General features: G+C 41.8%; 1 protein-coding gene across 3 annotated transcripts in view; it reads right to left on the bottom strand.

Annotated features, from left to right (window-relative positions):
• Positions 1-27,084, bottom strand: part of LOC136866600 (uncharacterized) — a 476,012-nt gene that overhangs the window by 220,541 nt on the left and 228,387 nt on the right. The window contains exon 2 of one of the 3 annotated variants that reach the window (XM_068226767.1): positions 24,597-24,677. The exons of 1 other annotated variant lie outside the window; for it this stretch is intronic. The gene's annotated coding sequence lies outside the window, so the exon portion shown is untranslated. The remainder of the gene's footprint in view (positions 1-24,596; positions 24,678-27,084) is intronic. One more of the 3 variants, XM_067143711.2, reaches the window with a different exon arrangement.

Here is a 27,084-nt window from a genome sequence, read left to right as displayed (position 1 = left end):
TTATGTATGGAGGCCTAGGGAGTCTTTCATATTCATGCCCTTCGTGGCCCTTGTCTTCCTTTGGTCGATATCTTCAGTTTTCGAAGTGTCGCACCCCTTCCATATTTTCTCTCTGATTAGTGTTATATAGAGGATGGTTGCTTAGTTGTACTTCCTCTTAAAACAATAATCACCACCACTTACCCTAACCCGCAATATTTCTGTACTTAGCAGGTTGCTAAGCGACTGACACTTTCGTTAATATTCTGATAGATGTGATTTTCATCCTTAGTAATGTGACTGCATGCAGCCATGTTTGATTACTGCCTGTCAAGCCAGAGAGTATACACTTCCTCTGATCGCGGAAGAATACTGTTCCCTTCCAGATACTCTTTGATTCTCTAACCTTTCCCAGCTTCCAAATATATTCAACAGACGGCAGAGCGTTCCTAATCAATTTCATACTGCTAAGAGAAAAAATCTACGTACAAACAGACCCCATCATGACATACGCCTTTAGACATTATCTAGGAACATCTATCGAAGGACAACCTAGCCATACTAGAAAGAGTGAAGCCCATGTACCGTATCTTAAAAAAGTCGTCTGTCTGGCAAAAAAAAAAAAAAAAAAAAAAACGCTCCTTCGAGACTAAGCTAGGAGCAACCGCTCTATATAGATTTGCCTTCTACGACACAATACCAAGCTTTACATCAAGAACTGCAGGGTTAAAAAAAATAAAAAAATCCCACCACGAATATATGGACAGAGTTTTACCAAACAGTCGGTATTATGACGTTAGAATGGATGAATTCTGACTACGACCTGCAGTATACCATAACGCGCTTCTTATTAAATGTTCATAAAAGCATTGTAAAGGGCAGGCAAAACAATAGACTAGGACAGGCATATCAAGACGAGTTATCTCACCTATTTATAACGACTGCTGCGGAGCTGCGCGGCAAATGTTTGGTTTAGGAGCAGAGTTCTTATTGAGCGCACGTTATTATGTGGAACTGTTCTTCTTGTACTGTCACCATCAATCAATATGTTTGAACGTAATAAGTAGGGAAGCAGTGGGCGTTCTGAATCACTGGCGACAGCATTTTTTTTCTGAGTCAGCACCCGAGGTCATTGACCCCGGTCACGTGACCGTGACGTCATGCCCACGTGCTCTTGTTTGCAAACAAAGCCACGTGCTCTTGTTTGTAAACAAAGCCACGTGCTTTTTTGACAGCTGTCAAGCTGATAGCTGCCATCTTTAAACAACAACGCATCGATAACCTCAGTGCTGCCCTCTTTACGGCACTAAACCTCACAGGCGGGAAAATTCCACGTGCTTTTTGACAGCTGTCATCTGCCATCTTGCATCAGTGCTGGCTTCTTAACAGAGCAAAATCCTCATGGTTGCCACCTTAGGCTAACCTAATTATGGTTTATTGACTTCGGGGGAGTATAGGGGGGTTTAAAGAGGGAGTCCTCTTTCCCCTACCTCTGCTTGCCAAAAATAAGGGATGGGTGAGTGAGAGATGTGCTCTCTCTAGAGGTCCACTGCCGTAGCAATGGCTCCTCTACAAAAAAAAATATATTGCCCTGGGAAGGCCAGGGCACGGCCACCTCTTACGAGGCAAGCGAGGGATATGTTGTTTTCATGTTTTCATTCCCCGCCCAAAGGGCGGGGCGGGCCTCTCAGAGGGTGACGCCCTCGCTCAGGCAGTGAGAAGTGAAGAGAACTGGGAGGTGTGAGAAATGAGGAAGGTGGGTAATGCGGTATGAAGAAGTTAAGGAGATGAGAATAACGGATGTGTAGGTTATTTAGGGCTTTGTGGACAGATTTACAAATACTTGTATAGGAGAGAAGCCAAGAAGGGATGGTTTAACCAAGGTTGCAAGGGATAAGATGAGCTGCAGGGATGTGATAGAAGGAAGATAAGTAACAAGAGAAGTGAGTAGAAGGCTAAGGAGGTGAGAGGTTGGAGATGGTGGCGAAAGGTAAGGGGGTGGAGGTGGATAAGGTCGGAGATGTGGAGTAGGTGGTTGAGGAGAAGGGGTAGGCCGGGGACGGCGACGAGGTGTGGTATGTCGGGGCGAGGTTTCAGGAGGCGAGCGAGATGGTTCAACTCGATGGTGGCGGCCATAGAGGTTAATCCCGTTGTCGATGAGGCGTTGAGCGTCTTCGGAAGTTGGAAGATGGAGTCTGACTAAGAAGGTCGGACCGTCGACGTTGTGGATGCGAAACGCTCTTCGCACGGGCAGTCCTGACTGGCGGAGTTCGCGAGGGATACATCGACTTAACACTTGTATTTATACCTAGAGAATGCTTAGATCATCATGTGCGCGCGCACCTCCTGCTATCTACTGCTCATCAATCTGCGCACACATGCGATTGCTGCACACTCAGCGGAAGAAGATTAGTACGTTAGTCGATGCAAGCATTTATCGATAGGTGTGTGCGCGCGCATATGCGATTGCCGCACGCTCTGGCGGAAGAATTTTAGTACGATAGTCGATGCAAGCATTATCGATAGGTGTGCGTACACGCTCTAGCGGTAGAAAATAAAAACTTACGTTTACATGATTTTTCACCATCGCTTGTAGCTATCTCGACAGATTCTAACCTTATTGCTACAACACGTGTTTAGTTTACTAAAGAAGAGAATAAAACATAACAAGACAAGAATCGAACACTGTACTGGATGTCGAACATGCGTTTAAAACATAACAAGACTAGAATGAAACACAATACTCGGTGTCGTTACTTTCAACATGTTAAGGAATACCTTTGTGGAAAAAAATATTGCTTACTGCAATGCTAACAAGACTAGAATTCTGAACAGCTTGCGCAAGATAGCGGCTGTTGTAACCTCCTCTTCCCGCTCTGTTAAGACATATCTCTATCGAACATAGAACGCGATTTTATGCATAGCGCAGTGCACATACTGCGTAGCTATCTCGCTTAGTAAACGATACAGCAAAAGTACATGTTCAATGATTTGCCTTGTTTTGTGCGAAAATAAAAAATACTGCGTAGCTAACTCGCTCAGTAAACGATATAGCAAAAGTACATCTTCAATGATTTGCCTTGTTTTGTGCGAAAATAAAAAACCATACCGCGTAGCCAACTCGCTTACCGTACTGCTAACACGCTCAGTGATTGTAAATACACGGGTTATCGACCAGAACACTGATACACATCATGCTAAAATAAAAACCATACTGCGTAGCCAACTCGCTCACCGCACAGCTAACACGCTTAGTAATTGCAACACTGGTTATCGTGCAGAACACTGATACACGTCACTCTTTTTTCGAAACACTCGGACAAGAATGTTGCGAGATAGCACTTATACACACACAGATATATGAATTTCCTCAGATACTTACATAAGGGGTAGAGGAGAAAGATTAAATTTATAATTTTTAGAATGTAGTCTGCTCGAAATTATAAAGGCAAATGAGAACAGTACTGCTACTGTGTGTGCGGAAGTGATGTTATCTCAGCAAAAATGCACAGTAAACGGAAGTGACACGGCAAATATATACATTACCTTGATCGCCTACACATGATGGATACTGCGATTTAACATCCCGGTCCTTGCGTCAGGAAGGGCTTCCGGCCGTAAAACAGATTCTTGCTGAGCAGGAAAGGTAGAAAGGAAGTAGCCCCCCCCCCAGCATTTCCCTGATCTAAAATTAGCAGAGCTGACGACCGCGTAGTTTGAACCCCGTTACTTTATAACGCTGTTGATCGTGATAGGCGTACACTGCTTGAAAATCCCGGTCTTGACGTCAGGAAGGGCATCCAGCTCTAAAACAGATTCTTGCGATTTAAAATCCCAGTCTTGGCGTCAGGAAGGGCAACCGACCGTAAAAGAGATTCTTGCTATTTTAAATCCCCGGTCCATAGACTTTTGGCGTTAAGAAGGGCATCCGACCGTAATTACGATTTAAAATCCCGTCCTTATGTCAAGAAGGGCATCCGGCCGTAAAGCAGATTGTTAAGAAGAAAAGGCAGCGGTCGTAGCCACCTCCTTAGCATTTACAGTGTAATTCGAACCCCGGTAATTAGGCTATGTGCCAGCACCGGGTTTCGAATAAGGAGTAGGCTATGTTCCGAGGCTGGGTTAGAGATGTGTAGGTCCCCCTTGGCAAGAAATATCGGTGTGTTTTTTACAGAAACGTTGTATTAGAGTGAGCTTGAAGCTGCTGCAAGAGTCGACCCAGCGCGAGTGCAGGAATGCGATGAATTAGCAACTCTCTTCCGGTACAATGTCCAATCGCTCGCTCGCCAACTGTACCATAAGTTAATTACACACACACACACACACACACACACACACACACACACACACACACACACACACACACACACACACACACACACACACACACACACACACACACACACACACAGCTCTAAAGACTTGAAAGTGTTGTTTTCGGGCCGGGCTGAGTAGCTCAGAGGCGCTGGCCTTTTAACATAACAGGTTCGATCGCGGCACAGTCTGAAGTTGCATAAATACGTCCGCCTCGTTTATACTGGCAGAACTTCTAAATTCCGGCACCTCGGCGTCTCGTGTTGTTCTCACCCTAGTTCAAAGGTACCTAACAGGCAGGGGTACCGTAGATATGGGCTTTGCTCAGTCCCCGAGGATCGCTTCTACGTAAACCTCAGCTCAGCGCCCCTGTCTACATACAGTCAAGGGATACCGTAGATGATGACTCCCTCTCTTCTTGTTCAGCTCAGCGCCCCGCTAAGCTCAGGCAGGGGATACCGTAGATGTGGGCTTAGCTCAGTGCCCCGCGGATCGCTTCTACATAAAACTCAGCTCAGCGCCCCGTCTACCTACAGGCAAGGGTTACCGTAGATGATGACTCCCTCTCTTTTTGATCAGCTCAGTGCCCCGTCTACGTCCCCTAAGTACAGGCAGGGAATACCGTAGATGTGGGCTTAGCTCAGTGCCCGAGGATCGTTTCTACATAAAACTCAGCTCAGCGCCCCGTCTACCTACAGGCAGGGGATACCGTAGATGTTGGCTTTTTGCTCAGCCTAGTGCCCGGTCTACGCTTCCTAAGTTCAGAGGTCGAGGATCGCGCGCTGGCCCCAGGTTCGATCCGCTAGTATAATACGTCAGCCTGCAGAACTCCTAAATTAGGCGTCTCTGAAAACAGCAGGTTCGATCCTGGCTCAGTTTGGTGGTGCTCAAATACGTTAGCTTCGTGTTGGTGGTTGTACTCCTAAATTCTGGCACCTCAGTGTCTTCGAAAACAGCAGTTTCGATCCTGGCTTAGTCCGATTGTGCTTAAATACGCCAGCCTCGTTTACTAGCAGAACTCCTAAATTCCGCCACCTCGGCGTCTCCGAAAACACAGGTTCGATCCTGGCTCAGTCGAAAGGTACTCGGTAAATTTACAGACAACTCTTGGTGCATAAACTGTTTGTTACAACTGTAGTGCAGACGTTACAACTGTAGTGCGCACGTCTGCAGATTGCATAGCCCGCCTAGTAAGAAGTCACATTTTTACTGGGTGTAGTCTGTGCGAAGCGCACGCAGTTCTCCGCGTGTGTGTTAAGTGTGTGTGCATGTACAATTCCTCTACTTTATCGCCTACCGTCTAGTGTAAAACAAAAGGTAAGGTTAATTCTTTGATTATTATTATTTACGATTTCTTTTTTCTTTGTTTTTAGAAAATCACCGTCTGCTGTGAATGTTATTCCAAGTAACCATTCTTCAGTTTGCAGCCTTCAACTTAAGGTAAGCCTAAACTGTTGGTTAGTGTTCGCATTTTTGTTTGAAAGCAACTTCTACGCTAGCTAATTAGGATCTGTGTAAAGAAGGCTAGACTAGCTGTTGGCGAACCGACTTGCTCTTTCATATCCTATCATTACTATGTATGAGGCAAGTGCTCTGTGTGTAAACATGAGAATGTGCTAACGCTACTTTCAGACAGTTAGACGATATTTATAACAGGTTAGCTGTTAACAAACCAACTTACCCTTTCCTATCCCATCATCACAATGTGCGACGCAAGTGCTTCTACGCTAGGCAATAAACATCTCCGTGTTGCATGTTTTTGAAGATAGCTAGGCTAGCTGTTGACGAACCGACTTGCCCTTTCATATCCTATCATCACTATGTGTGATACAAGTGCTGTGTATGTAAACATGAGAATGTGTTAAAGCTACTTTCAGACAGTTAGACGATATTCATAACAGGCTAGTCGTTGACGAACCGACTTACCTTTTCCTATCCCATCATCACTATGTGCGATGCAAGTGCTTCTACGCCAGGTAATAAACATCTTCGAGTTGCATGTTTGTAAAGATAGGCTAGCTGTTGAAGAACAGACTTACCCTTTCATATCCTATCATCATTATGTGCGATGCAAATGCTGTGTATGTAAACATGAGAATGTGCTAAGGCTACTTTCAGACAGCTAGACGATATTTATAACAGGTTAGCTGTTAACAAACCAACTTACCCTTTCCTATCCTATCATAACTATGTGCGATGTAAATGCTGTGTGTGCAAACATAAGTATGTGCTAACGCTACTTTCAGGCAGTTAGACGATATTCATAACAGGCTAGCTGTTGACGAACCGACTTACCTTTTCCTATCCCATCATCACTATGTGCGATGCAAATGCTAACGCTACATTCATATATTTTTGTTCTTTTCAGGTACATCAAGAATTATCGTCGACATTTATTCGAGTCTCAGATTGAAAGGCTTGAACGTGCACATTTTAAGAATTATCGCCATTCATCCGAGTGACAGTTTGCAGTCTGCAACGTGATCATTTTAAGGTATGTTTCGACCTTTTTTTTTTATCGATTTTATATGTTTACAAGGTTTTTAAAAATCTAACAAAATAGTATTCCTTTTTTGTAGAAAAACCAAACGCATTTACCAGACGGCTCAGCAATCTTCAGCGATTTAAAAAATTCGGGAAATAATTTTTCGTGCCTGTGACGACTTCTACCCAGTGTGCTAACTAAATCTAGTTTTGTTGGTGCGTAACTATGACTATGAATAGGGAAACTATACATACATGTTTTTCATCGCGTATTCTAAGCGGCATTATAGGAAATGCAGCAAATATTTTAGATCCAAATTCTTTCTTACACTCTTGCTATAATGTTTTCGAAGAAACAGTCACTTCTTTGCTGTCTATTCATACGGCGGTTAAACTTAACGCTAGTCTTGCATGTTCCTTCATTCTTTTTAAAGATAATCAGGAAATTCATGAAACATTTTACATTTCTTCTAAAATGACGAAACTGTTATGTTCAGACGATATTTCGGAATGGTTTCGCAAACACATCGTTGATACACTGCTAGCTAAGTTTCAAAAGTTTGAAGAAGGAGCAAGTAATACGGTACTTGAAAGTATTTTACAACTTCAAATTAATGTGTGCAAATTCGACCCCTTCAATTCAGGTAGGCGACACATTCAACTCCCTCCAGCGATTGTAAATAAGAAAGCAGTCATCAATATTCAAATTAACGATGACTATTGCTTTCTATGGTGCATCGCCATGGCATTGAAACCAGCAACATGTTATTATTCAAGAACTTCTCAGTATAAGAACATGTTTATCGAGTTACAGCAGTCATTAAATTTTGAAGGTGTTTCTTTTCCTATGGATTTAGCAAACATTTCTACGTTTGAAAAAACAATCCAAATTTTTCTTTTCCTGTACACGGTGTCGACGGAGACCATATTGTAGGGCCACCTTACTCCGCTTCTTCTCCCATACATCTTCATCTTCATCTTTTATACGTTTGCAATGAAACTACAAGCCACTACTGCTTAATATCTGATCTTTCCCGTCTGTTAAACTCTCAACTTTCAATACACCATGGGAAAGCGATGTTTGCAGTACTTTACGACAGATATCTTGTTAGCCACACATGTAAAAGATTGTACAACACATCCTGCTGTAAAACTTGTTCTGCCAACCACAGAAAATGCAGAAATGAAGTTTGAGAATTATTATCGACAGGAACCTGTTCCCTTCACAGTGTATGCAGATTTTGAATGTTTTACTGTTCCTTTTCAACGTTGTCAACCCGACATGAGCGAACCTTCCACGGATTACGTGCAAAAGCACACTCCGTTTTCAGTAGCTTACAAAGTCGTTTGTTCGTACGATGCATCTCTATCCTTTTTAAGATGTATCGAGGCGAAAACTGCACCGCATGGCTGTTAAAAGAACTAAAACAGTTAGCGGAACGCGTTCGTACGCTTATTTCGCAACCACTGCCCATTCAAATGACGCTAGTTGAAATGACTTTGCATGATGAAACTGGTAAATGTCACATCTGTAAACAGCCGATTATTTCACCACAGATTAAGGTTAGAGACCACTGTCACTTTACCGGGAAATATCGTGGACCTGCACATGATTCGTGCAATCTTTTATATCGTGTACCTAAATTTATTCCATGTTTTTTCCATAATTTGTCAGGTTACGACAGTCACTATATCGTTCGTGAATTTGCGCAATTAAATTGTACAAAGTTCACTGTAATTGCGCAAAATCATGAACGGTTTATTTAATTCAGTTATCGTGTAGGCGATATTAGCATTCGCTTTCTAGATTCCTACAAATTTATGAACTTTTCACTTGATACACTTGTAAATGGGCTTTCCAGCGACGACTTAATGTACATTCATGAGTATTTTCCAGATCCTGAACAATTTGAACTTTGTATAAGGAAAGGGGTTCTGCCCTATGACTACATTCAGAGCTTTCAAACGTTAGAAGAAACAAAGTTACCTCCTCAGTCTGCATTTACAAGTGTGTTAAGTGAATGTAGCACGCCGTCACTCAGCCCATCGTCATACGATAAGCATGCGGTATCTATTTGCATGCCTGCCAGGCGTGGTCAACGTTTCAGCTAAAGACCTTAGGTCAATATGCTGACTTGTATTTGAAGGTAGACACACTTTTACTCTGTGATGTGTTTGAGGAGTTTCGTAAAATGTGTTTATCTATTCACGGATTAGACCCTTGCTATTACTACACAACACCTGGTCTATCGTGGGATGCGATGCTCAAGTGTACCCGTGTTCAATTTCATCTTCTAACGGATGTCGACATGCTTTTGTTTTTTGAACGCGGCATTCGCGGCGGACTCGTTTCGCTGGTCAAAAGGCATGCCTTCGCGAATAATCCTTACCTCGACAACTATAATTCAGAGAAAGAAGATACTTATCTGATGTATTTCAATGTCAACAATCTGTATGGGTGGGCCATGTCACAGCCAATACCGTGTAAAGATTTTGTATGGCTAACAGATATTGAAATTCAACATTTTGATGTTCTTGAGACTGCTAAAGATCCTCATCGCAGCTACGTGCTGGAAGCTTCTCTTGCATACCCTTCTCATCTGCACGATTCACATTCTGACCTTCCTTTTTGCGTTGAAAAAATGATTCCACCTAACGATACCTCAAAACACACTAAACTGCTAACCATTCTTTTTTCAAAAAAAGCGCTATGTTATCCACATCCAATGTCTTGTTCAATGTCTTCTTGAATACGGCTTACAGTTAGAGTGTATTCATCGTATCGTTGCGTTTAAGCAGGAAGCATGGCTTAAACCGTACATGGATTTAAATACTGAACATCGTCAACGTGCTACAGCAACATTTGAGAGTACGTTTTTCAAACTGATGAATAACTCGATCTATGGCAAAAGCATGGAAAATGTAGGCAAACATCGCGACATTCATTTAATTAATCAAAGGAATGGGCGATATGGCGCGCGCAAGTACATCTCAAAACCAAATTTCAAAACCTATCATGTTATTGATCGTGACCTTATTTCTGTTGAAATGAAAAAACAGAGATCGTCTATGCCAAGCCAATTTATTTGGAATGGCTATACTTGATTTTTCAAAATTAAAAATGTATGATTTTCATTATGGATTTGCAAAGCAACAGTTTTCTGATCTTACACTTTTGTATATGGGTACAGATAGTTTCATTTATCACATAGGGAAGACAGACGTCTACGATGTGATGCGAAATCATTCGCAATACTTTGACATTTCTTCCTTTTCCCCTAGTAATCCGTTTAACATTCGGCCGCAAAACAAGAAAGTCATAGGGCTTATAAAAGATGAATGCGACATGAATATCATGACTGAGTTTATTGGTTTAGCACCAAAAATGTATGCCTATGACACTCAAAATTCGCAGTCTGTTGAAAAAGCCAAAGGCGTACGTTCAGGCGTCGTTAGCCGTTTACACCTTCAAAACAATCGCGATGTACTCCCCTCTAGAAATGCCGCTTTCTGTATGCAAAAAATGATTCAATCACGTAAACATCATGTGTATACGATTGAACAAAATAAATGTTCATTGCTTCCTTGCGATGACAAACGTGTTTGGGATAGCGATTCCCTTACCAGTGTTCCATGGGCGTACAGCATCAACTAAAACTTGTACATACAGGACGGTACAGGAACATTGTAAGATAAATCTTGTACATATAAGAATTGCATCGAGAAGGGAAGAAGTTACGAACATCACTACGACAAATGATTGAAGATAAAACTTGTACATACAATATGTAAATAAATAATGTAGAATTGGGATATTCTTTTATTTTAGATTAGGTATTACCTTTTCCTTCTCCTCCCGCTCCTTCTTCTTGTAAGTTTTGTTTATTACTCAGAAGATAAGAGGCTGTATGTCAAGAAAGAAGGTGTTTAGCAGATTCATAAGTATGTTATCTTCTCAGAGAAGCAGCTTAGTAAGTGTGTTGAGAAGATAATTTTTTTGAACAGTGTTCTGTTCTAGTCTTGCAATGCAGTATGTAATTCTACTCATAATATGTTTTTAACAGCAGCTTCGTAAGTATGTGTACAAGTCTAAACATGCACAATGACGTCATTGCTGCAGCACGTGCACACTCTCACCTTAACGTCGTTACAGTAATGCAGGTTTAAACTTGTTCGATAAAGCTATGTCTTGACAAAAAATGAGAAAGAGCAGTTTGGTAAGTATGATGAGAAAGGATTTTTTTCTGAACAGTGTTTGATTCTAGTCTTGCAATGCAGTGTTTTACAACATCGAACTATAGTATGCGATTTTGTATTCTCAACACTTGTTGTAATATGTTTTGAACAGTAGTATGTAGTCAAGTCTAATTATGCACAATGGTGTTATTGCTGCACACTCTTGCCTTCGCGATGCATGTTCGATAAAGCTATGCCTTGACAGAGGAGGAGGAGGAGGTAGAGGAGGCGGAGGAGGCAGGGGGGAGGAGGAGGTGGAGGAGGTAGCTAAAACAGCCACCGTTATATTGCGCTAATTAGCGTCGGGCAGGGCATCTTGTCGTAAACTAAGGATATTCTCCTTCAAGATGGTAGATGAGAGGTTAGGTTCGCGAATGCGCTAATGTTTAATGATGATAGCTAATGGATATTTTTCAAATTATCCGAAACCATATTTCAAAGGTATGTACCTAAATATAGCAGCACGGTGCTCTGTTGATTAAAGATGGCAGCTTGTCAATAAAGCACATTGCCCTTTACCACATGTTAAAGGTATGTAGCTATAGATAGCAGCACGATCCTTTGTTGATTAAAGATGGTCGCAGCTGCATGTGGAATTGTCCACTACTACGATAAAGATAGCAGCACGGTGCTCTGTTAATTAAAGATGGCAGCTTGTCAAAAAAGCACATAGAATTTCAAATTGCCGCCACCATATTTCAAAGGTATGTAGCTAAAGATAGCATCACGGTGGTCTCTTGATTAAAGATGGCGGATGACAGCTGTCAAAAAGCACATGGAATTTAAATTACCCACCACCACATGTCAAAGGTAGTAGCTAAAGAGGGCAGCACTAAGGTTTGCGATGCAAGATGGCGGATGACAGTTGTTAAAAAGCATGTGGATTTTAAATTACCAGCAGTGCCGTAAAGAGGGCAGCACTAAGGTTAGCGATGCAAGATGACGGATGACAGCTGTCAAAAAAGCACGTCGCTTTGTTTACCAATTCAATTCTCGCGCTAGTAAGAATTAGTGCCGTGAAGAGGGCAGCACTGAGGTTTGCGATGCAAGATGGCGGATGACAGCTGTCAAAAAAGCACGTGGCTTTTTTTACCAATTCGAATCTCGCGCTAGTAAGGTTTAGTGCCGTAAAGAGGGCAGCACTAAGGTTAGCGATGCAAGATGGCGAATGACAGCTGTCAAAAAAGCACGTAGCTTTGTTTACCAATTCAAATCTCGCGCTAGTAAGAATTAGTGCCGTAAAGAGGGCAGCACTCAGGTTAGCGATGCGTTGTTGTCGTTGACAGCTGTCAAAAGGCACGTGGTTGTCTAAAAAGCACGTGGCTTTGTTTACCAATTCAAATCTCGCGCTAGTGAGGTTTCTGGCAGCACTGAGGTTTAAGACCGTCAAGATAGCAGCAGTGAGGTTAGCGATGCGTTGTTGTCGATGACAGCTGTCAAAAAGCACCTGGCTTTGTTTACAAACAAGAGCACGTGGCTTTGTTTACAAACAATAGCACGTGGTGATGACGTCACGGGGTCAGTGACCTTGGCCGGCGTCAATGACCTTGGGTGCTGCCTCAGCAAGAAAAAATGCTGACGCCAGTGATTCAGAACGCCCACTTCTCCCCTACTGTAATATTACACTAGATTAATTTCAGTTTGCTCTATCGACTGGGTATATAAAATTAAACAACGTTTCGTTGTCAGTGACAAACAATACGACGTTTTCTGTTGACAATGGATGCCGCATGATGTACTTGATGAACATTCCTTGTTAGAGCTGGCTCTCTCAGCCTATACATTACAAAAATAAAAGATCTTCCGAAATGCAAGAGTAAAGGCTCCTGAGACACTCAGTATATTCAAGTACAGACATACGATCTGAGACTCATGGAACATGGATTTCACCACCACGATGAGTGAAAAGGGTACCGAACTCATTGTTCGAGTTCCACAACACCTTATCTCGTGATTCGTGTCTTAAGGGAAATTGCTAGTGTTACGTCAAACTCGATCCACCAAAGAACACAAGAGAAAGCGAAGTGCATCATAATCACAAGGGTCTATTTGTTCCGGGCTAGCAATAATTTGTTAATTACTCGTGCTATTGGTCCAAGGCTAACCATGATTTGTTAACTACTCGTGCTATTGGTCCAAGGCTAACCATAATTTGTTAACTACTCGTGCTATTGGTCCAACGCTAACCATAATTTGTTAACTACTCGTGCTATTGGTCCAAGGCTAACCATAATTTGTTAACTACTCGTGCTATTGGTCCAAGGCTAACCATAATTTGTTAACTACTCGTGCTATTGGTCCAAGGCTAACCATAATTTGTTAACTACTCGTGCTATTGGTCCAAGGCTAACCATAATTTGTTAACTACTCGTGCTATTGGTCCAAGGCTAACCATAATTTGTTAACTACTCGTGCTATTGGTACAGGGTTAACCGTAATTTGTTAACTACTCGTGCTATTGGTCCAAGGCTAACCATAATTTGTTAATTACTCGTGCTATTGGTCCAAGGCTAACCATAATTTGTTAACTACTCGTGCTATTGGTACAGGGTTAACCATAATTTGTTAACTACTCGTGCTATTGGTACAGGGTTAACCATAATTTGTTAACTACTCGTGCTATTGGTACAGGGTTAACCATAATTTGTTAATTACTCGTGCTATTGGTACAGGGTTAACCGTAATTTGTTAACTACTCGTGCTATTGGTCCAAGGCTAACCATAATTTGTTAATTACTCGTGCTATTGGTCCAAGGCTAACCATAATTTGTTAATTACTCGTGCTATTGGTCCAAGGCTAACCATAATTTGTTAACGACTCGTGCTATTGGTACAGGGTTAATCGTAATTTGTTAACTACTCGTGCTATTGGTCCGGAGTTAGCCAACGGTCATAATCTTTTGAAGCTGTAATAAGAGTAACTGGACAGAGATATTCGGACTTCACAGATGTGGTACTCGATATTCTTTGCTGTCAAACCTGGATGTCAACAGTAACAAAAGACGATACGTTGAAGCGCAATCGCAATTAAGAAAGTCGTGTCCGAATTAGACATAAATGATCGAAAATTGTTTTGTTGTGTGGTGTTCATAGACATTTGAGAATTCAATTTTATGACTTCCCCTAAACTACCATTTAACCCAGCATGAATAAAATTATTTATCTCCTAGATCATAGAGTCTTATTCCCTGACTTTACATACCAAGTTTCGGCTGTGAGCTTGCATCCGGGAGATAGTAGGTTCGAATCCCACTATCGGCAGCCCTGAAGATGGTTTTCCGTGGTTTCCCATTTTCACACCAGGCAAATGCTGGGGCTGTACCTTAATTAAGGCCACGGCCGCTTCCTTCCAACTCCTAGGCCTTTCCTATCCCATCGTCGCCATAAGACCTATCTGTGTCGATGCGACGTAAAGCCCCTAGCAAAAAAAAAAAAAAAAAACATACCAAGTTTCATTACAGTCTGTTCAGCAGTTTTTCGTGATGCTCGTACAGACAGACAGACAGACAGACAGACAGACAGACAGACAGACAGACAGACAGACAGACAGACAGACAGACAGACAGACAGACAGACAGACAGACAGACATGACGGGAAATGAAAAACTGCATTTCCTTCTTACTCCGGACATGCCGATGCAGAAATACCATTGTTTTTAAATTCTGAACAGTGTACGACGAAAACTCTTAACATACCGTACCATCAGTGGCACCGACTTAGTTGGGGTAAGGCGTTTTCCGCCTCCCGCAGAGTCCCATTTTACCCCACAAAAGGATTCTCCTCCTAGATGCTACGTCCCCTTAAAAGGTGGAGTTTAGCAGTCTTTGGAGGCTGATAAGGCGGTAATCTGGAGAAGACGGTAGATGGTTTTATATCAAAAAATGAGATTAGAAAGCGGGCGTTCCTTCAGAGACTGTTCAGGGGGTACATCTGGTGGTATAGGTTTTCACATTTCTTATCATGAAATGCTTAACATACATTAATGGGACATTTATTAGGAAAATGTAATTATGGAGCAGGTTCTAAATTTTACTTGTGATTATATTTTATAGCTTCGTACATAAAACATTCCTTCAAAGTATTTCTTTATGAATCATGTTCTATTTTCTGTTTACTTGTGAATATTATTTAAAACTCGTGATGGAGGCATGTTTGCGTGTTTCTGTGTAGTGTAGACTCCTTCAAAGATGTGTTTAAGAAACAAGCTCTATTATTGTTCTGTTTGTGAATATTATTACCTAGGAATGTTGTTCGACATTTCTCATGTTAATCCCAATAATTACCCGAATTACTTACAGCAGTAGCAGGAGTCAATCCTCAGAGTGTTAAAATGGGAAGGATAATGTTGTTCACTGGGAAACTTAACTCCTGCAAGTTCGCCATTCAACAGTTTGGAAACGAAATCTAGTCGAAAATGGATGGGTACCGACTAATAGAGTTGGGAACCGTCTCCAGTCCAGCCGACAAATTTTAATTTAAAACTTTGGTTGCAAGGAAATCATAATGAATATTTTGGAGCTCTATAGAATGATTTCGTTTTACCCTTTGTCGGTATACGTAGGCGGCGGGTCAGTGGAGGGTCTGATATTACGTAAGAGGTCCTTCGCTCTATTACGAGCCAAATCAGCCGGAAGAGAAAGAGCGCCTTTGAGTGTCCTGTTATGTTCCACGAACACCGAATGAAGAATACGGTTTCTGGTTGAATAACTTCGGCATCTTGAAAGTAGAGCGCCCATGTGGCCAGAAGCCTTGTAACAGCAAGGTCGGCTGTTAAGCTGTAGGGCTTTCATTCAATATTTTTAGGCCATAGAACGAAAGGAAGAAGGTAGCCGGTCTGGGTTGTTTCTTTGCGACACTGTCTGTGTTCTAATGCAAAATGTATTATTATTATTAATATTATTATTATTGTTATTATTATTATTATTTTACGGCTTTCGACCTAAGGACATTTGGCCATCAACAATATACAATGAAATGTAGTCAACCACAGGGTATGTGTGTATTTTCACTCCATGACTATTAAGATCAAATTCAATACCCTACAGTATACGAGCTTTTCTGTACCAGTTACCACGTACAGTCTAGAAACCTGCATCCAAACCAACAGAAATATCAGCAGGCTAAAAGCAGGGGAACAAAGTTCTCAAAACTAAGATTCAGAAACAAGGAGGGACAAAATAGGAAGCGACGAGATACGCCATCTTGTCCAAGTGAAACAACCCCTAAGTGAGATCTATATCGAAGCCAGGCTGAAATAGTTTGGTCATCTCAAAATAATAATAATAATAATAATAATAATAATAATAATAATAATAATTGTACCGGGAGGTACACCTCAACTCTGCACATTTAAAAGATGCCCCTTACAGAACTCTATCTAACCAAACGTGAAACTGCTACTACGTGAAGTTGGAACTTTAATCTAAAGATGTCACTACTGAAGTATTAAATAATTCTTTTTTGAGAAGTTGCCTAAACTGACAGGATTTATTTGCTTTGTGTTTGTTTACTTCAGGAAGTTTAAACTTTCCTCCATACATGTCATTTCAAAAACTCTGGTCATGTACTCTGGTGCAAGGTGGCAGAATTTATAATTTAAAGAAGTTTGGTGTTTCTAGGTTTTCATAACTGAATCAATGTTCATTTATTTTCGGGTTGGCAACACTTCCTTTTCTTTCCACCACTTTTGAATGTGACCAATCAGTAATTTTCTGTACTTATTTTTCTGCCTATCACAGGCTTTTTCTTGGTTTTTTGGGTGTAACTTTTGTATTTACCAATAAAATTGAGAGGGTGTATCCGGACTAGTCCAGAATCCTCTCGAACCTGCCCTTCGGGTATATGAGCTGAGGCTTTTCTGGCTACCTTGTCTATTGATCGTCGTCTTTCTAAGTGTGTGTGTTAAGGCAGGAGGCAGGCGCCTCATTCTTCGGCAGGCAGAACAACAGCCAGGTAATGGCCACATAAATTCTATCTTTCTTGCTGTCTCCTCAAATTTATCCTAGGAGAAGGTCCTAGTTTCTAACTATGTAACTAGCCTTTTCTAAAATGTAAATTTTCGTTCAGCTAATGTAAAAATTTCATAAAATCTTTAACGGTAATTCGAGGATAGAGAGTGCGTTACCCTCTCGAGTTCCCCTTCATCTTGGTTCGAGGTGACTACGATTTTGTGACTGTTTTTCTTCTTTTCTGTAATGCCTTAAAGTACGTTTCATTCGAGTCACCTCAGTAGCTTGGGATTAGCCCCTGCATCACAGGGTTGGGAGCCCCGTTAGGATTTTATTTTTCATTTAGGAATGCAAGTATACGCCTCTATTCATTTTGTGTTTGGACCATTAATTCAATTCCTTTTTCACGAAGGCCCAGTAGGTTGGGTACTAGATACCCCTGTGTAAAACGATTTCCCTTGCAAATCGTGCCTTGAGAGGCCGGAGATCTTAACATTTTGTGTAATGTTGCCTTGAGTAGCCTGTAAGAAATTGAGAGCATGTGAGTTCTTTTCTGGGTTTATGTTATAGTGAGGGTTGCCTCTGGAAGCCTAAACATTGTAAATTTTGGAGCAAGTGCTCTTAAATTGGGACATTTCCGGTCCTTGTCTAAAACACTGAGATTTCGCAAGTTTGTAACCTGGATCCGGTATCTCAGAATTTGTAAACTAAGGGCTTGAAGCCCCAAATCTGTAAAACTTCACTAATCTTGGATTTTCTAAGTCTTGTTTCAAGATTGCTGTTTGTACCTGTAACCTCATTATTTCACTGAGTGAAAGATTTGTTAAGTTTGTGATTTAAAGAGGAATATAACATTTGTTAAAGTTTTAATTCAATTTCGGATATCGTAGTTAGACCCATTCAACACCCGCATCTTCTTTCACCTCTTTCTGTTCCACGGATGTCTCCGTAACAATGGGTAGCAATGCGTGGTTGAATGGGTCAAAATTAAGCCCCTTTTGTCGGCTAAACATCGAATCCACGCCGAGCTCTAAGAATTTTCTCGGTCACTGGGAATTTTTTTCTAAATTTGTAGTTTTCTATCATTATGTCTGGCCCTCGCGAAGTCCTCGCTCCTGGGTACTTGCGCAAGGAGGAATTTTGATCCATGAGTTACTCATTATGAAGGTCCAATCTGAAGACACAGTTGTGGCAGATATTGCCAAACTTAAAGAATCCCTAGAGTTGCCTATTTGTATCCCAGTCTTTGGGGAAAAGGAAATTGATGAGGCTCTATCTACCATTATTTACGACTTCGGCCTATTTACTTATCCTATTAGTACCAGGAGTGTCCGAGGACATGTTCGGCTTGCCTGGTGCAGGTTGTTCTACCTGACTCCCTTGGGCGGCCTGCGCGTCTGGAGTGGGATTATGATAATGAAGTAGGGAGAAATGAAACCCGGTTTCGGCACGTAACCTACTCCTCTCGAATAATACCAAGGGGTCTGCTCAATGCTTTACGTCGCCATCCGACGGCCGAATCACCATCAACAGCATCATATCCCCTCACTCCATTTGAACACTGCGAAAAGGTTTGGATTTGAATCCCGGCTTTTGGCATGCAATCTAGTGATTAGAAACTGTCTACCACCAAATTTCCTACCCTGCCGGCTAACATTCTGATGGTTTTTTCATCCAGGCTAAGTGGCTCAGACGGTTGAGATGATGGTCTTCCGACTCCAGCTCGGCAGGATCGATCCTGGCTTAGTCTGGTGGTATTTGAACGTGTTCAAATACGTCAGCTTTGTGTCGGTGGATTTACTGGCACGTAAAAATAAGACCTGCGGGTCTAAATTCCGGCACCTCGGCGTCTCCTTAAACCATAAAAGTAGTTACGGGTACGTAAAGCCAGCAACATTATTATATTTTTCTTTCGACCAACGGCACTCGAACCTGCTAACCACGCTGTCAGACCTTTATTTTAGAAAAGACCAAGTTAGCTACTTATAAGCGGTTACGTGCCAGATGCGACCATGCCGGATGCGACCCGGCCATTATCGTGCCAATAGCGACCGAGCGGAAAAGCATCGTGCCGCATGCGACCCATCAATCACTTACAACTGATTTGCATTAAGAGCTGTCACCAAGTGGCAGATTGCTTATAAGCAGCTAACTTGGTCTTTTCTAAAATAAAGGTCTGACACCGTTGTTAGCAGGTTCCAGTGCCATTGGTCGAAAGAAAAATATAATAATGTTGCTGGCTTTACGTCCTAGTAATTACTTTTATGGTTTAAGGAGACGCCGAGGTCCCGGAATTTAGTCCCGCAGGTCTTATTTTACGTGCCAGTAAATCCATCGACACAAAGCTGACGTATTTGAGCACGTTCAAATACCACCGGACTGAGCCAGGATCGAACCTGCCAAGTTGGAGTCGGAAGACCAGCATCTCAACCGTCTGAGCCGTCTGAGTCACTTAGCCTGGATGAAAACACAATCACCATCAGAATGTTGGCCGGCAGGGTAGGAAAGTTGGTGGTAGACAGTTTCTAATCACTAGATTGCATGCCAAAAGCCGGGATTCAAATCCAAACCTTTTCGCAGTGTTCAAATGGAGTGAGGGGATATGATGCTGTTGATGGTGATTCGGCCTTCGGATGGCGACGTAAAGCATTGAGCAGACCCCTTGGTATTATTCAAGAGGAGTAGGCTACGTGCCGAAACCGGGTTTCATCTCTCCCTACTTCATTATCATAATCCCCCACATCCAGACGCGCAGGCCGCCCAAGGGCGTCAGGTACCCGCACCAGGCAAGCCGAACACGTCCTCGGACACTCCTGGTACTAATAGGACACGATAAGTAAATAGGCCTAAGTCGTAAATAATTTCAGAGAATTAGGATAATTTTTTATTGCTAGTGGCATTACGTCACACCGACACAGGCAGGTCTTAAGGCGACGATGGGATAGGAAAGGGCTAGGAATGGGAAGGGGGCGGCCCTGGTCTTAATTAAAGTACAGTCCCAGCATTTGTCTGGTGTGAAAATGGGAAACCACGGAAAGCCATCTTCAGGGCTGCCGACAGTGGGATTCGAACCCACTACTCCCGGATGCAAGCTCAGGGCCGCGCGCCTGTAACCGCATGGCCAACTCGCCCGGTGGGAAAGGACGTAAACGCATCACCATGTTTCGTGTTGTAAAACGAGTTTCCTCCAGAAGTGTTATGTAAATTAGGGGCAGTAGCTGCTTGTTGAAATGGCATTGCACTTCGTTTAGCTTACCTTATCTTGGGTGATGACACAACTTATCAAATGACAATTTGCTTGTCAACGCCGGTCGCATCCGGCACGGTTACAGATTATGCGGCCGCTAGTGGCACGGGTCGCATGCGGCACGGTCGCATCTGGCACGCCACCTTATAAGCAATCTGCCACTTGGATCAATTGTAAGTGATTGATGTTTCGCATGCGGCACGGTGCTTATCCGCTCGGTCGCTATTGGCACGATAATGGCCTGGTCGCATCCGGCACGTAACCGTATTTATTATTTCTCATGTTACAATTCTTTAAAAAAACTACGCAAGAGTTCTTAATGAGCATTTAATGGTCTGCCTATTATACCGGTAATCTTATTATTATATAGTTTTAATGAAATGAAATGGCGTATGGCTTTTAGTGCCGGGAGTGTCCGAGGACAAGTTCGGCTCGCCAGATGCAGGTCTTTCGATTTGACTCCCGTAGGCGACCTGCGTGTCGTGATGAGGATGAAGTGATGATGAAGACGACACACGCACCCCAGTCCCTGTGCCAAGCGAAATTAACCAATTATGGCTAAAATTCCCGACTCTGCCGGAAATTGAGCCCGGGACCCCTGTGACCAAAGGCCGGTATGCTTAACATTTAGCCATGGAGCCGGACAATAGTTTTAATATTATTTTTATATTTTTCTTCTTAACAAACATCTTAGCATTTGGCTTTCCATGGTTTGGAGGGTGTATTATGTACCCCAGCACTATGTTATAAAGCGCAAGTGGTAGAAATTTTTGTTTCGCCTTCCTAACGGAGAATCGAATCCTTGTTCTTCCCGGCTAACCGAGTATGCCTTAACCACCTCGGCTTAGCAGTTCCGTCGTTTTCACTAATGAAGGTAACACGTAGCTACTGGTGTGCCGTAAAATGGACGTCTTATCTTCAAATCAGAAGCGCACGCTCAAATCTCTATGTTGTGCAATACGTCATATGTTATGGAGGTCATGCGACTGTGGAGCTTGGAGCAGGGACACGCACCAGTAATCGATAGCTAATTGAACACAAAGTTCTGGGGGGCGGCAGCTCTTTGCTTGTAAACAGTGGGGCAGGCAGCATCTCCAGCGAGAGCTTGACTAAATATAATATCTTCGGTGCTGTGTGTGTTTTACAGAAGTTGTCAAAAGTTTAAGTACACATTCGTCACCTAGAACATAAAATTGTTATTCGTTATACATCTTACTAAGTACTTTTATTGTTCTCGGGGACGCCGAGGTGACGGAATTTTGTCTCGCTGGAGTTCTCTCGATAAATCGGATGGTTGTGGGTTCGGATGTCATTATTGTCCGGTTGGACATATTCGTTCTGTATTTGGCATCTCTTCAGTGTGTACTACATGAGCTAAACACGACCGTGTATTTCGAGTACAGATATTTAAAAACCTGTCGTTGAGAGACAATCAGCATGTGCGTGATTACGTTCATGTTGCTCGTGGGATTCTGAGATACGCAGGTGTCAGCGTCTTGTCGTGGCGACCATTGCAGTTTTATGTGTTTTTGTATTATAGCTATTATTCATGTGATTTCTTCATTCCAGTGTAGAAACGAAGCATGACGTTAATATTCAAATGTAGAATACAGACAGATATAGAAAGCCTTTCAACGTTGCCAGGATGATTTCTACAGCGCAACTTCCCATAGAGATAGGCGTAGTTATCGACTAGTAAAATAATGTAATTTTTTGGTTCATTATAATTTACTAGCTATATTACCCAGCGCTGCCCCGGTCACTTTATTGATTGTTAACTTTTAGGTATTTATTACCTGTTGATTATGTCTGAAGCGAATTTTCGTAGATTTCGCTATTGTGACGTTGACTGATATTTCACCCCCTTTCCGCTCCTACCCAGAGGGGTGCACACACAAAAATCCATAATCTGGGCCGTTTTGGACTTCTTTCACCCCTTCTCACCCCAAATACCGATAGGGGCTGAACTTGGGCTTAAACGACATGCGGAGTGTCACTGTTCATCTCAGCGACCCCGAAATCTATGGATTCGACAATATTTTCGATTATTTTTATATGCCACCCCCTCCCCACCTCCACCCGTATGTGTGGCATATCCTAACAATGATTTTTTTCAGACAGTCATAAGTGTAACAGAATCTCTCCTTGGTCCAGCCTACATTTACGCACGTGCCTACTTCGAACCGCAGACCTGTATTCTACTGTAGAATCCTCGAGCTGACGTTGTCATTGTTATGGCTGATCATTTCTTCATCCGATTCCTAGAGTGGGGTAGTCTGATGACAATATCTCCATAACGGTTGGTTTTATGCCCTTGAAACATGATTTCCGCAGCCCGTAGGGCCTTACCGAGTTTTGTTGTTCGCGTCGTAAGGCTTAAAATGAGCTTTGTCTCGTCCTTGTGCGACAAATTTGATATTTCATCCATATTGGCCTATAATAACTTTTACAGGCAAATTTTTGATACCTTGGGTTACATTATTTCAATTTTCGTAGGGATCTCTAATTATTTTGAAAATAAAATACAGCCCATGTTATGCAATGCTAATCTAGTTTTCTATAGGTGAAATAATTTTTTTATCGGTAGTAGTTTTTGAGTTTATCCATTACAAACAAATTTACAAACCTGCAAATCTTTTTCTCTTTATACCATTAGTATACATTACATAAATATTTATCGGATCTTGGATGTAAACATTTTCCCATCCGGCTCTGATCTTGTTCCGCAGCGCTTCTCGCACTATGCAGTCAGTCAGTTTAGAAGCCATGTTTGTGGAGTGTAGGAGACGGAAGAAAAACACAGTTTATCACCATGGCACTGACATCCAGCCTGGGCGAGTTTGCCGTTGAAGCGCTGCAGGCAACTTGTGGCGTAAATCGCAAACATTGAAGACGTTTTATGTCCATACTATCACGGTCGACTTGATGCTTCGCTCTAGCTAGCTCCAAGAGATCGCAGAGAGGGATCCAGTCGGCCGTGATACTATGTATCAGTTCAATTCTTCGGCGCTAGATGGGAACCATCCCTTTTCCGACATGTGTTACGAAAATCCGGTGGATTTAATTTGTTGATAAAAAATACAAATTATAATATACCTATTTTCTAATATTTTTATAGACACCTCGCCTCAGATGTATAGCAATTTATTTTAATATTTTTTCTCTAAAACATGGAGAAGAAATCATTATTTTTAAACTTCGATTAAATCTATGACGAATAAACTTAGTGGTGACCGATATTTAGAGTGGTTACTGCCTTCTAACTTCCAATTTCATGCCGTTGATCAAGACATGGGTGCAAGTGAGACATGGACACTAGGCGTGACAGACAGAGGAAGATTCGAAGCACTGGAGGACTGGTGCTTTAGAAGAATATTGGACAGACACAGTTAGCAAGGAAGGAGGCGGCTTAGCAGGAAGAATGGGAGAAATGCCATTGTTTACAGAATACATGAGGAAAAGAAGGAATACATCTGGATTGAACATGGGAGTCTACTGGAAGGTTTTGTAAGGAGAAGGCCAAACTAGTGGAGGAGCTCCCAACCAACCTCAGGGTGTATCACACTGTGGCACCGTCTCTCAGGCCAGGAGATTTGTTGCGATTAAGGAGATGTGCAGAGAAGGTGAAGGGTTGGCGGCCGTGGAGTACACTAGGAACTGTTCCGACATTCGCCTTAGTGCAGGAGAAAAGAAAATCACGGAAAACCATTGTCAGGACAGTCGGCGGTGGGGCCAGCTCCTCTCCGTCTCCAGAATACAGTGGTCAATAGCTTTATGTGCGGCCGCCACTCTGAAGACAAGACCTGTTGCTCGTAACAACCCTTGGGCAAAATGCTTTCAATATCTCGCTGTAACAAGTCACAACTAAAAGCTGTCTACATAGCTTGACGACCGGCGTAAACAGTGGGAAAGAGAGACAGAAGCGTTCTTTCACATGAAGACATTGATACTTTAATCCTCCTTTACGATGCCAGATGATACTCGTAATACAAATACTGCATTGACCTGAATACATTTTCCTTCTCTTTAAAGTACTCAATTTATTGACACACATTCTCACCTCTTAGCTTTAAAGTGGCATACTTCATGTATTATAATTGTAACTGGTTCAAAACTTTCAAAATGCCGAAGCAGTGTTACCAACAATACTTCGGTAGGAATGTGTACCTGTGTAGACCTAGATGTTTAAATGGATTTTGAAGAAAATACACAAATTTTAAAAATGCTTAGATCAAACGAAAGATCTCGATACAATGAACTGTAATTCATTGTGTTGTACGTGGTAACATTTGTATGCAATGAGAAATGTTATCATTTCACTGCGAGCTCATAACCGTCTTATCAACAAGAAATGAGCAGAGCTAAAGTGGAATTCGTAATGTATTACTTACTCACTCACTCGTAGACTTCTGTTTTCTAGGTCCTCTTCTAGAATTCCTTGCAATCAATAACATACGGGGTTCCACACCTGAAAACGAAAGTAAATCAGATTTTATAAAATTGCTTAAAGTATGATTGTCAATACATTCAGATCATAACAACTACAATATTTGACTTAAGTTTTTAACATGGATATATTGTGTTGGATATGAAACTAGGGAGGCTATATTAGCAATACGTCAAATTCTGGAAAGAAGGATAGAAGATAACAGGAAAACTTACATAGCATTTATTGACTTGGAAAAAAGCCTTTGATAGAGTAATGCTGAGTGGAAATTGCTTTCACAAGTAATGAGGAATATGGAACTTGACGGGGGAGACAGGCGCGTTATTCTGAACCTATATAAAGCCCAAACTACGGAAGTTAAAATTATTGATATTACAAGAGAAGCAAAAATAAGAAGAGGAGTGCGACAAGGCTGCCCACTGTCACCATATCTCTTCAACCTGTTTATAGAAAATGCAGTTAGAGAAATGAAAGAGCACACTAAAGGGTATTCATGTGAACAGTATCCGCTTTGCGGATGATATTGCTATCTTAGCTGATTCTGAAAAGGATATGAGTAAGAACCTAAGAACATTCAACAAATACTTAGATAAATTTAAAATATAAATAAATATAAAGAAAACAAAATTCATGATAGTAGACAAATAGAAGCCTACAGGCAGAAAACACTTGAAATGAAATAACACACCAACAGAACAAGTCACAGAATTCTCCTATTTGCGTAGTGTAACTACCTCTGATGACAGATCCATTTCCGAAATCAAGAAAAGAATAGTCGTAGCAAAACAAAACTTATTGCTGAACAACCATCTCAGTTCGGAGACCAGAAAATCATTTCTCGAGACCTTTGTTTGGAGTGTGCTACTGTATGGGTGCGAAACCTGGCCATTAGGGAAACAGGAAGAAACTTGAGGCAGCAGAAATGTGGTTTTGGAGAAGAATTACAACAACAAGTTGGATGGATAAAAAAACAAATTACTTTGTTTTAAGGAACGTAAAAGATGATCAGTGTTTATTAATAAATACGATAAAGAAGAGGAAAAGAAAGTTCCTTGGACACGTACTGAGACATGACTCTCTTCTCCAAACCATCACTGAAGGTAAAGTACTGGGAAAGAGACGCAGGGGACGACCACGGATGTCATACATCAGGAACTGGCATGTGGTTCATATAGCAACATGAAGATCATCAGATGTGGCTACAGCGACAAGGCATTGCCTTTAGTAGATGATGTTTTGGTATATCTGGAATTATGGCCATCAATTTCCCCGACATCATTGTAACCATGACAACCAGTGTACACTAGTGAGCCGTATCCTGCCGGCCCATAATAATAACTATATTTGACCCAATATGTAAAATTTATTCAGACAAGCTACAGTCTAATATATTAAAGTATCGTATCCCAAGATAGTTGATACCGGATGTTGAGCAAGACAGTAAGTCGCTGGATATTGCTTCATATTTCCGTATGACCGTGAGAAAGGGTGGCGTAACCAAGCGTTGCCAACGATCGACACGTGTATTAGATGCTGACCAAGGAAGATATTTCAGCCAATGGGAAATTAAGGATTTGGCAAACATGGAGGCCACACCGCGCCAAATCTTAATTCCAGAATGACCAACGTGCTCAGTTGCTAAAGTCAGTTTCTGTCGGTAATCGGTTTTCCACAGTTTCAGAAGTCAGATATATTTGGAAAATGTAATATAAAAATTGGTGGAAGAGATTTGCTAGTGTTTGAGCTGTGTTTTGTAAATATATCACAATAAATATTGTGTCATCATATACGACGAATTTTCTGATTGGTAGTTGGTTCAGACACCCGGGAACCCCAGTATTGAAATGGCGTCACCGAAGCCTCCTCAGTAACCCAAGCTCTGGAGAGCGTCACTCTGTGTTAAAGGCTTGGATAGTGCGGAAGCACAAACTCTGAATTGGTGATCGTGATTAACGTAGTGTTATTCCAGTAACAGTAACTGGTCCTAATGATATTTTAAATTGTGCAGTTGGAAGATTTTACTGTTCTTGAGTAAATGGAATAGTATATTTTGGCAGAGTTTACTTTCAATATATAAAGACGGTGCTCAGTGACCGCTGTGTAGCAAGTGTAGAGGAAACGTGCTATTGTTTCACTACTTCGCGACGGGCGCGTTTCGCGAGGAACTTTCGTAGCGAACCGTGTGCCGCTTTTCAAACTGTATTCTCACCCTTTAAGTGAAGTGTGTATTATAAATGTATCAGTGTGTTTAGCTGATCTTGTAAAGAGAAAGAGTATTTCGGCTCGTAGCATTAAGTAGCGAAGATATTGTCAACCAAAGTCTTCTGTGTTCCAGTGAATTATTTTCCAGCAAGATGATGACTATGCATGCAGAAGAAGGAAGTGCATTCCAACATGTTAATGCTGTGATTGACATGGACTAAATCCC

Source organism: Anabrus simplex, chromosome 3 (genome assembly GCF_040414725.1).
Source record: "Anabrus simplex isolate iqAnaSimp1 chromosome 3, ASM4041472v1, whole genome shotgun sequence".
Lineage (NCBI taxonomy): Eukaryota > Metazoa > Arthropoda > Insecta > Orthoptera > Tettigoniidae > Anabrus > Anabrus simplex.
Note: the sequence above shows the minus strand (reverse complement) of the source record. Positions and strands in the feature narration are given on the sequence as shown.